Raw genomic sequence first — 10944 nt, 5'->3', positions numbered from 1 at the left:
AGAGAGAGAGAGAGAGAGAGAGAGAGAGAGAGAGAGAGAGAGAGAGAAATCCAATCTCAAAAATAAATACAAATTTTGGCAGAAGAAAATCAGTGTGTTTCACAATAATAGAAGTGCTCTCTTATGAAAACGCAATTTTGCAAAGATCCTTCCTTGAAATGAACTTTTAAAAATACAGTTGATTACTTTTGTAACAACTTGAAAATCTGTATATAGATTTCTTGATTGTAAGATATTCAATGTGTCCAAGTTGAGTACTCCTTTTAAATGTGTGCTTACAGACCAGAATTTCCTTCCGATGTCAGATGAGCTCCATCAGTAGAGACTCCAAGACATTTTCCCAAATCATATCATTTTTATTATAAATTTCATTGAGCATGTTGAAATCTTCTATTGATTTGATATTGCTATCAATGAATACAACAATAAGTCTTCCCAAGCAAAAATTTCAACAACATATTGTACCTGTATAACCAAATGAGCATCTTTAATTACATCTGTTGCTTCATCTACTTGCAGAGCAGAATAAAATTTTGATTTGTCTAGTAATTAATGGTAAAAGTCCTCAGACATATTTGTCATCCTTTTTGCCAAGGAATTATCTGATATGGAGGCATTTGAAGCATAGATTTGACCTTACTATTAGCTACAGAAAGCACCTATCAAGTAAGACTACTTTATATAAGAATAAGAGAAGGCTAATGTTACCATTCTGGGCCTGGAGTCAGGAGGACTCATATTCCTGAATTCAAATCTGGCCTCAGACACTTACTAGATGTGTTACCTTGGGCAAGTCACTTAACCCTGTTTGCCTCAGTTTCTTCATCTGTGAAATGAGCTGGAGAAGGAAATGGCAAACCATTCCAGTATCTTTGCCAAGAAAACCCCAAATGGGGTCATGAAGAATCTGACAAGACTGAAAAACAATAAAGGAGGGAGGGGTGGCCAATAAATACCCAGCCTTTGTGAGCAAGTTCAATGTTCTGGGCTTTATTCAGTCAATCATGTGGACTTCTGAGTATGCATACAATTTTATCAGTGGAAATGACATGTTTCATCTAGGGTTATGAAGTGTTACATACTCTACCATTCATATAGCCATCACTGCTATATGAATGATATCATTTAATGAGTGTCACTATAATGGAATGTACTCTAGGGGAATTATTGGGAAGTGGTGGTCAAGTAAAAACAAAATGCATTCATCACTCATTAAAAATATTAATCATGTTATTGCTTTACGTTGTATATTTTGGTTGATTTTTGTGTGAGATGTTGTCATTTTTCAATTCTTGGATGTTCCTTTAAGTTGTTCTTTAAGAGACATGTAAGGAGGCTGGTTCTCTTTGAACTTCATATTTTCCAATCTTGACTACAAATACCAGTGACTATGCTTTACTGTGCTTTGGAGAGTATTACTTTAAATGCATGGTAAACTGCATAGTAACTCTTTTCTCCACTTGCTATGTAGTAAACAAAGGGCCATTTCTATTGACTCCTGATCCAGAACTGTTAAAGAATAGAAAAGACTGGTAAGGAGTAAGGGCAACTAGGGTCTCTCTTTTCAGTCACTGATCAAGGCAAGGACTACTGAAAGTTTTCTGGTAAGAAAAGTGGAAGTAGCAGTAGATTTAGTTAGAATATCCCAGCTGCCTATCTCCCCACTCTAATAATATGAAAACATAAACACATGCCCCAGCTGTTGCTTCTGTCCTTGTTGGGTCAATGCTTTCCTGCTCTTAGGTGCAGGAGTATTGGGGACAGAATAGATACAGAAGGTTAAAGCACAAGAGGTCCAGTTATGAAAGCACATACTAGCATTTGTGGACAGCCTGACTTGGTGAGAATTTAAACTCTTTGAGACCTGTATGACCCAATGTAGGTGTGGATTTAAGGCAACCAAAGAATGACTTAGCCATTGGCTATAACAGATTCTTAAGTCATTTTTGTGGGAGTTTGTGACCTGATTGAGGGCACAGAGCCAATGAAAGCCTGGGTTTATATAGGGTTTTCAAACAAAATGCCTGCTGTGGCAGCTGTCAGGAAAAAGTGGGGCAATGAGGTCATAGAACATGGACTAGTTACCAATGAAAATGAACCAGACAGGACTATTCAGGATGAGGTGAGTGGAATTCTAACTGTGCCACATCAGTAAGCTTGTTAGAGAGTTTCAACAGCTAGTTCTAACTAGAACTGGTTAACAGTTAAACTTGAAGCACATTAGTGTTGCGTAATAGGAACCAGTCCTATTCAGTGAGGTTTCCTTCTTTCAGTAACCAAAACATGTATGCAAAGCAATTACAGTGGTCTCTTCTCTACATCAACCACACTTGTGAATCCTAATAATAAATATAGTGGAATATATATATATATATATAAAGTCTGGGCTTTTTCCTTTGTGCTTCTATATTCTTGTACTTAAACTGCTTATACTGATTTCAGCTGATCCAATATATTTTCTATTGAAAAGATTATGTATTTATCTATAATGAAGGGAGATTATTTTACTTGAACAATTAGAGACAATAAAACATTTAGAGTAATCCTCTCAAAAGCACAGTAAAGCATAGTTACTGGTTATTTCTAGTCAAGATGGAAGAATATGAAGTTCAAAGAGAATCACGCTCCTTACATGTCTCTTAAAGAACAACTTAAAGGAACATCCAAGAATTGAAAAATGACTTAACATCTCACACAAAAATCAACCAAAATATACAAAGTAAAGCAATAACATGATTAATATTTTTAATGAGTGATTGATTAATGCATTTTGTTTTTACTTGACCACCACTTCCCAATAATTCCCCTAGAGTACATTCCATTATAGTGACACTCATTAAATGATATCATTCATATAGCAGTGATGGCTATATGAATGGTAGAGTATGTAACACTTCATAACCCTAGATGAAACATGTCATTCCACTGATAAAATGCTATCTGTTTCTGATATTGAGCTATTTGAGAATTCCAAGGATTTCAGTGGCAAGAACTTCATTTTCTGGGTCTTAGGCAGCTCCACCTACAGCTCCTGAAGGAGTGCTTGCCAGGCTGCATCTCTATCTTTCCAGTATAACAGCTCGGAGATCACTTCACTGGAAGCATTGTGGCTTTTACAGACTCTTCAGCTGTGACATAGTAGTCTCCATCCGGGTATATGGGGAAATGGCGGTCAAGGTAGTGGTGGTGGTTTGCCTTGCCTGATACATACAGTCTTCTGTCTCTCACTTAAGCAAGTCTTGCTATTTTAGCTAGCACCCGGGGAATATAATAATAAGCAAGAAAATTGCTGTTTGTGTCTCATTATTTTTTGTATTTAAGCCAAGTTCAGTTGCTAATTTAAAAAACCTAATTTTAGTTATTTTTTGGTTTGATGAAAAAAGTTCTTTATGATTTATGTAGGTTTCAGTAAATATCCCCCCAAACAAATAGAAAATGACATTTCCTCAGTATATACGTTTTTATGGATATAGAACTTAAACAAGTATTTAAAAATACACATGGATTCTTCCTTCTTAAATTTGAAGTAATCTCATTATGCCAGTTGCTTTCTTAGCGCAGTAGGCAGCGCGTCAGTCTCATAATCTGAAGGTCCTGAGTTCAAGCCTCAGAGAGGGCAAAATATTTTTTCTGTCCTAAAAATCAGCCTTTGTATACATATCTCTATATTATGAAAAGTAAAATAAGAAATTTACATGTCAGTGGAAGAAATCTTGAATGTTTATATTTATCTCTTTTTCTTCGAAGTGGGTGATGTGGGGTGGGAAGGGGAATTAGTCACCATCAAAAAGAAATGTTGGCTATATAACCTGTAAAATTGAGTTGCTTGCCTTCTCAGTGAGGGTGGGTGGGCAGAGAAGAAGGGAGAGAATTTGGAACCCAGTTTTAAAATCAAATGTAAAAAATTGTTTTTACGTGCAACTGGGAAATAAGATATACAGGTGATGGGGTATAGAAATCTATCCTGCCCTACAGGAAAATAGAAGGGGAAGGGGATAAGAGAAGAGGGAAGGGGGATGATAGAAGGGAGGACCCATCAGGGGAAGGGGTATTCAGAATGCACGCCATCTTGGGGTGGGGGTAAGGGAGAGATGGGGAGAAAATTTGGAACTCAAAATCTTGTGGAAGGGAATGCTGAAAACTAAAAATAAATTATTTTTTTTAAATGTTGGCAAGACCCTGGACTCCCAGAAGAGTAAAGGACTATGCACACACTTGAAAATATCAAAACTGTCAAGGTAACAAGCATTTATTGAGAGATTCTAGGGAAAGACAAAGTCAGTCCTTGCTCTCAAAGAGCTCACAGTTTAATGGGGGATGGAACAGGCACATAACTCTGTACAAGCTTATTAAAATATTGTTTTTCAAAGAAATAAACAAATCCAGACCATTGGAAAGCTATGTAAGATACAATGGTTTGGAAGGAAACTATTTTATAATCAGACATTTAGTCTTTCGGACCTTGACTGAGCCACAGAGAGGTCTGCTGTAAGAAGAGAGGTGAGATTTCCATTTTGAAAATAATGAAAGTAAAGTGAGGAATACCAATGCTTTTGCCAGCTCATGGCACATTTCTAAGCACATAGTAGGCAATTCATAAATGCTTGTTGACTTGACTAACTGATTTAATTTCCCAAGATAAAGAGAAGACTCCTTCCTTTCTCCTTCCTGGCATTTCGATAAACTAGATGGGTGGAGCCCTTGTCTCCCAGGGGTAGCAATAGATGACAGAATTTGTTTCATTGGGGGGGGTGTATTTAAACTGTCTGTGTGATGCTGGGGGAGTCACTTTAGTACCTTAGGAAACTCTTGAGAGTTTAAGTTTAGTCTTCTGGGAGTTCAATATATCAATGAAATCCCAAGTCCAGTGTCTAATTCTTTTGAAGTGCTCCCCTCCTGGGACTACAATCCATTGGTTCTTTTCTCAATTTAACCAAGTAAAATATAAAGTTCTTATTGGAGGGGGGAAAGGAAAGAGAGGGGAAGTGAGAGAGGAGAGAGATTCATAATCCTTCATAGTTGTACCACCAGGTGAACTTCTCATCTCTTCCTACCCCCATCTTTTCCTCTATGTGTAAAAATTGCTATTTATGGTTCTGATTTCTCATAGTAAGGACAAAATAAATGTTCTTGAAGTAAATTAGTCTCTTCTTTCAAGTATTCTATACCTTTACTAGATAGGATGTCCATAGATATATAATGAAGAAGTTACATGTGATGTAATGTCCTTTCTAATACTGATGTTCCCTTTCCAGCTGTATCTGTTAGGGATAATAGGAGAGGAGAGAGGGCAAAGAACCTGGAGCACCACGTACAGTATTAAATTTTTTTAAATCCAATTTATTGTTGGATTGAGGAAATGACCACAACTATCAAAATTGATAATTAATTAAAACTACTGTGGAGTTTGATCCCTCTCCTCCTCTTGCCCCTACCTCTCCTATTACTGTAGAAGGCAACATCATCCTCCCAGTCACATAGGCTCTCAATCTAGGGGCATCCTGGATTCCTCCGCTTCCAAGCTGTGCCAAGTCCTGTCAATTTCACCTTTGCAGCATCTCTCCAATACACCCCCTTTTCTTTGACATCGCCACCATTAGTGCCAACCCTCATCACCTCAGGCTTTGATTACTGAAGTAGTCTGCCAGTGGGTCTCCCTGCCTCAAGTCTCTCCCCATTTCAATCCATTTTCCATCCAGCCAATAAAGTGATTTTCCTAAAACACAGGTTCAATAATGTCATACACCTATTAAATAAACTCCAGTGGCTTCCTAGTGCCTCTAGAAGCAAATACTAAGTGCTCTATTTGGCATTCAAAGCCTTCATTACCTAGCCCCCTCCTATTTTTCCAATTTTCTTACACCTTATTCCCCAAACACATACTCTTCAATCCAGCCTCCTAGCTGTTCCACAAACAAGACACTCCATCTCTCAGCTTCTGGTATTTTCTCTGACTGTCCCCCAGGCCTGGGATTCATGCTCTCCTCTATTCTGACTACTGACCTCCTCGGCTTCCTTAAGTCCCAACTAAAATCCCATGGTCTGTTGTTGTTTAATCATTTTCAGGTGTGTCTTGCTCTTTGTGGACCCTTTTGGGATTTTCTTGGGAAAGATACTGGAGTCACTTGCCATTTCTTTCTTCAATTCATTTTATAGATAAGGAAACTGATGCAAACAACTTTAAGGACTAGTTCAGGGTCACACAGCTAGTAAGTGTCTGAAACCAGATTTCAATCCAGGAAGATGAGTCTTCTGACTCCAGGTCTGGCACTCCATCCACTTGACCCTAAGCCCTCTTAATTCCAGGGCCTTCCCTCTTTTAATTATTTTCTTTTTATGCTGTATATAGCTTGTTTTGTATATATTTATTTTTGTGCTGTTTCCATCTTTAGATTGTTAGCTCCTTGAGGGCCTCTTCTTGTATCCCTAGAGCTTAACAGAGTGCCTGGGACATAGTAAGCACTTAATAAATGTTCATTGATTGATTGATCTAAAAATGCCTTTCTCTCCCATCCATTATCAGCATCTCATTCACATTAAGCAGGAGTCTTATTCATTCTTTAATTCTTCTTTTGTGCACAGATAGATAAAAACTACTCTGATTGCCTTCCTTATGAGGAGGGATTTCTTCCCTCACATCATTAATTTTTCACCAGGCTGAACTCTGGACTTCATCATGTCACAGAAATCTCTTTATTTTGGAAGATCACTTCGGCCCTGGAATTTATACCTAAAAAAATACCCTCTTAATATATAGATTAATTAAAATGTCATTTTAAAAGTATTACCACGGTGCCTAGCACACAGTAGGTGTTTAATAATGCTTGCTCTAGCTCCCACCATCTGATTGTGACTCTTACCAGAACATCCATTAAAGGAGGACACTCAGGCCAGACATCTCATCATTCTTCAGCACGACTTCTCTTGCATGCTCCTGGGCAGGGTATCTCTCCCCCTTTCAAACTTCCTTTTCTATGCTGTCTACCTCTCTTACAATGTAACCTCAGTGAGAGCACAGACTGTTCATTTCTTGTTGCTCCTTTTTGTATTACCAGACCTTAACACACTGCTTTTGCATATAATAAATGTTTAATAAATGCTTGTCATCAATCAACTGACTTCTTTAAAGTCACCTGGTGCTTTGCATCTTGTGTCATTTATCATATTCTTCCTAAATTCTAGAAATTTGAATCTTTGTCTTATCTCCCTGATAGATCATGACTCTTTTGAGTGCCAGAATGATGTCATATTCTTCTTTGCATTGTCACAATGCCTAGCATGGTTCCTTGCACATAGTAGGTGCTCAGTAAATGCTGTATTGATTCAAACATAGTCCACTGTTTTTGACCAAATCTGGCTAAGTCTGACCTATAATTGATGGTGTTTTTCAGTATGTAGTTATGTATTTATTTCTTTTCAAAGAGTGTTAAGAGACAGTCTGATCTGGTGGAAAGCACAGGATTTGTGGTCAGAGGACCTAAGTTTCTCTCAATCCTGTTCAGCTATTTACTATCTTTGGTAAAATAAGGGTATTGGAGCCAATTATCTCAAAGGTCCCCCCAGCCACAAATCTATGATCTCATTTTAGTGGTATCTTTTTGTCTACTGATGGATTATTAGGTATTTAGATGTATGTCTTCATCACTGTTGAGGGCAAAGTTAATAATTCACTTCTTGGCCCAAGAACTTAATTTGTCTTTGATTTACTTATTTTAGTATGTGTATGTGTATGTGTGTGTGTGTGTGTGTGTGTGTGTGTGTGTGTGTGTGAAACCTGTCTTCTAGGTGATTTAAATTAGTTCACATTAATTAGGGAAAGGATGTGATCAAAAACAATTCTGCATTAATTGGATTTACTGTAGTTTTGTTGATTTTCATATTGACTTCTCAATGTGTTGTAGTTATAAAAGAAATGGTAGATTCCTGCTTTGATGAGGAAAATAACATAGGTTGCCTGCCAAATTGGTGTGGCCTTGGGAAGCACTGTGCCCTTTTCCACACCCTTTTATTTCTATTTCATAGACTTAAAGAATTTTAGAGTTGAAAGTTACTTCAGAGACTATCTATTCCCATGCATACCTGAACAAGAATCCCTTCTAAAACATAGTCAATTTTGTAATTGCTCTTATTTTTAAACTGTCAATTTGGTAATTGTTCTTTTTTTTTTTTACTCTCAACCTTAGCTACTTTTAGTCTCTGATACAATGTGATTAAACTTTCTGATCCTCAGTTTCCTTATCTATGAAATGGAGAAAATAGTATCTGTGCTACCTATCTAAAAGGCTTTAAGAAAGGAAAAAAAAAGAAGGAAGTGGTTTGTAAACCTTAAAGTACTATGTAAACGTGCTGTTATTATTATTATTGCTCTTATTAGAAATGAAATTTGATTAACATTCTTGCTTCTCAATGATGTTTATTGGACAAGAACTAGAGAGATAACTAAGGAGTTTAGGATACTCAATTTATATTTCTTTGAGCTAAAATTACTGGAAATATGAAGCAAGATACATATTACCTGGAATATGTCTTTTAGCATACATTGGCCTTTAGGAGTATGATACTAGGCAAGAATGGAAATTTTGCTTCTACTTAAATACTTATCTGTATTAATTTATTTGGCAATTATGTATATTATAAAACAGCATAGTATATTATACTAGTTTCCTTATTCAAGAAAATCCACATCATGTTTCCAAATTAATCATATCAAGGACAACAAAGAGTTGGATTTACTGGATTCTTTAGGTTGTTTACTTTGGACAGAGATTTACAAGATTCTAGCTGCAGTGCTGGCACAAGTCAGTGGATCCATGGCTGGCATGAGAATTCCTCACAATAAGAGATAAGCAGAAATGAAATAGGTTGGATGACCAATTATTGGAGATTTCCCTCTTACTGGGATCTTGAAACAATGACTGGATGCCCAATTATTGGAGATGTGGTAGACAGAATTCTTGCTCAGGTATGTGTTGGGATAGGAGGATCTTGAAATCCTTTTCAACATTGAGACTTTGAATTTGAAAATAGGAACAGCCTCAAACTGGAATTTTAACAGGAAGATTAAACAGCAGTTCAGCCCCCTCCCCATTCCTTTCCTCCATTTGACTCGAACTGCTTTTGTTTACGTAGAAGGGGATGTAGCTCAGTGGTAGAGCGCATGCTTCGCATGTATGAGGCCCCGGGTTCGATCCCCGGCATCTCCACGAGCTTGAGTGTTTTTCTTTTCTCTTCCATAAGACATATAACTCATTGTGACTCTACCTTACAAATTAACTACCTGGAATGAGATTCCAGAAAGTTCTGACCTGTGCCAATAACGTCCATGAGTTACAACTTCGAGTTGACAACACGAGAGAAAATTATAGCTGAGTGAATCTATCTAGACTACAAAGTGCACTGAGGAGCAAAAGTATAGGAGGTATTTATAAATAGCGATCCTGTTACTTGTTATCAATTCAATTCTATTCAACAAACATTACTTTCCCCCGTTGTACGGCACTTTGCTAGGGCACTGGGGATGGAAGAACAAAACTTCAACAGTCCCAGCCTTCAAGGATCAGCACTTTATGAGTGGACACACATACAATTTAATTTCAAAGAGAGAGCACTAACCACTAGCAAGAGCGGGAAAGGTTTTGATATATAAATTGTCATCTGCTCTGTCTTAAAGGAATTTTGCTGAGCAAAGGTGAAGAGGAAGTGCATTCCAGTTTCAGGGGATTGCAAAATTTTCTTTGTATTCAGACTCTGGCGGCATCACAAGAGCAGAACTGGAAAGCTGTCTGATTCCAGGATGCAAGCTCCATGACGATTTCATTTGACTTTTGTATCTTGTTTAGCAAGCACAATGCACATAGTAGGCATTGAGGAAATGGTCGTTGAGTGAATGAATAAATGATTTAGGGGTGAGGAGGCCAGATACTGAGATTGGGAAAAAAGATACATGACTGAAGAATCCATGCTCCACATTTTCTGAGTCAAGATTGGAAACCCTAGTGAATGAACATCTTTCATAACTAAGGATCTCTGGTGCTTATGCTTTGTCCCTAATAACAGAGCAAAGGACTGAATATAAAGTTATCTGCAAATTTCATTATTTTTGGTAAGACAGATGACAGGTTTGCTAACTTCCTTCCTTGCTTTTTTTCCCCCTGGCATTAACTGAAAATCCACTTGATTAAAAACTCACTGCATTGTAAGTTCCTCAAGGTCAGAAATCTTGTCTTATACACTTTGATAGCCCTAGTTGTAGCCTTTCCCCATATTCAGCACTCAGTAAATATTTCTTAAATAAATGGAGAGGGAAAGAGAATTTTTACTTGCATAGTAAATTTTTACTAGCATAAGAAAGATTTCCTAATTCAGAATTGGGATTCATTGTTCTCTTAAACTCTTTAATCGCCCCTTTCTAACTCCAATTTCCTTCTCAGTCTCCTAATTGAGGTCTCTTAAGTGTAGATCAAGTTCATATTTAAATAAGTTGCTGATATATTAAGATAAATGTTTGTAAAAGAGAGAAATGTAAGGGGAAAGATTTAAAGCTTCTTTTCATCACTTTAGTTATTGGGTTATCATTGCCTTGTAAAAAGACTACTTCAAGTAGTCATGAAGCATTTATTAAGCACAATATGTGCTAGTCACAATGTAGTAAATGGGGATAGTAAGGCCAGAGGAACTCACATTTGAATGGGGGTGACAACATGCAAACCACTATGCACCAAAAACAATATATATACAGAACAAATTGGAGATAATCAATATAGTGAAGTCACTAGCATTAATGAGAATCGAGAAGTGCTTCTTACAGAAGGAGGGATGTTAGGTGGGACTTGAAGAAAGCCAGGAGGCAGGCATAAAAAGTGAGAGAAATCCAGATATTGGGAAAAGCTGATGAATATGCCCAGAGTAGGGAGATAGAGTGTCTTGTGGGAGACACTGCAAGGA

General features: G+C 37.3%; 2 non-coding genes across 2 annotated transcripts; both read left to right on the top strand.

Moving 5' to 3' along the window:
* Positions 1-3546: 3546 nt before the first annotated feature.
* Positions 3547-3619, top strand: TRNAM-CAU. Its single transcript has one exon. It is a non-coding gene; the product is annotated as a tRNA-Met (tRNA).
* A 5512-nt stretch (positions 3620-9131) lies between these two features.
* Positions 9132-9203, top strand: TRNAA-CGC. Its single transcript has one exon. It is a non-coding gene; the product is annotated as a tRNA-Ala (tRNA).
* The last annotated feature ends 1741 nt before the right edge of the window (positions 9204-10944 follow it).

The sequence above is a fragment of the Vombatus ursinus genome, unplaced genomic scaffold (assembly GCF_900497805.2).
Source record: "Vombatus ursinus unplaced genomic scaffold, bare-nosed wombat genome assembly UNPS02009173.1, whole genome shotgun sequence".
In the NCBI taxonomy this organism is placed as follows: Eukaryota; Metazoa; Chordata; class Mammalia; order Diprotodontia; family Vombatidae; genus Vombatus; species Vombatus ursinus.
Note: the sequence above shows the minus strand (reverse complement) of the source record. Positions and strands in the feature narration are given on the sequence as shown.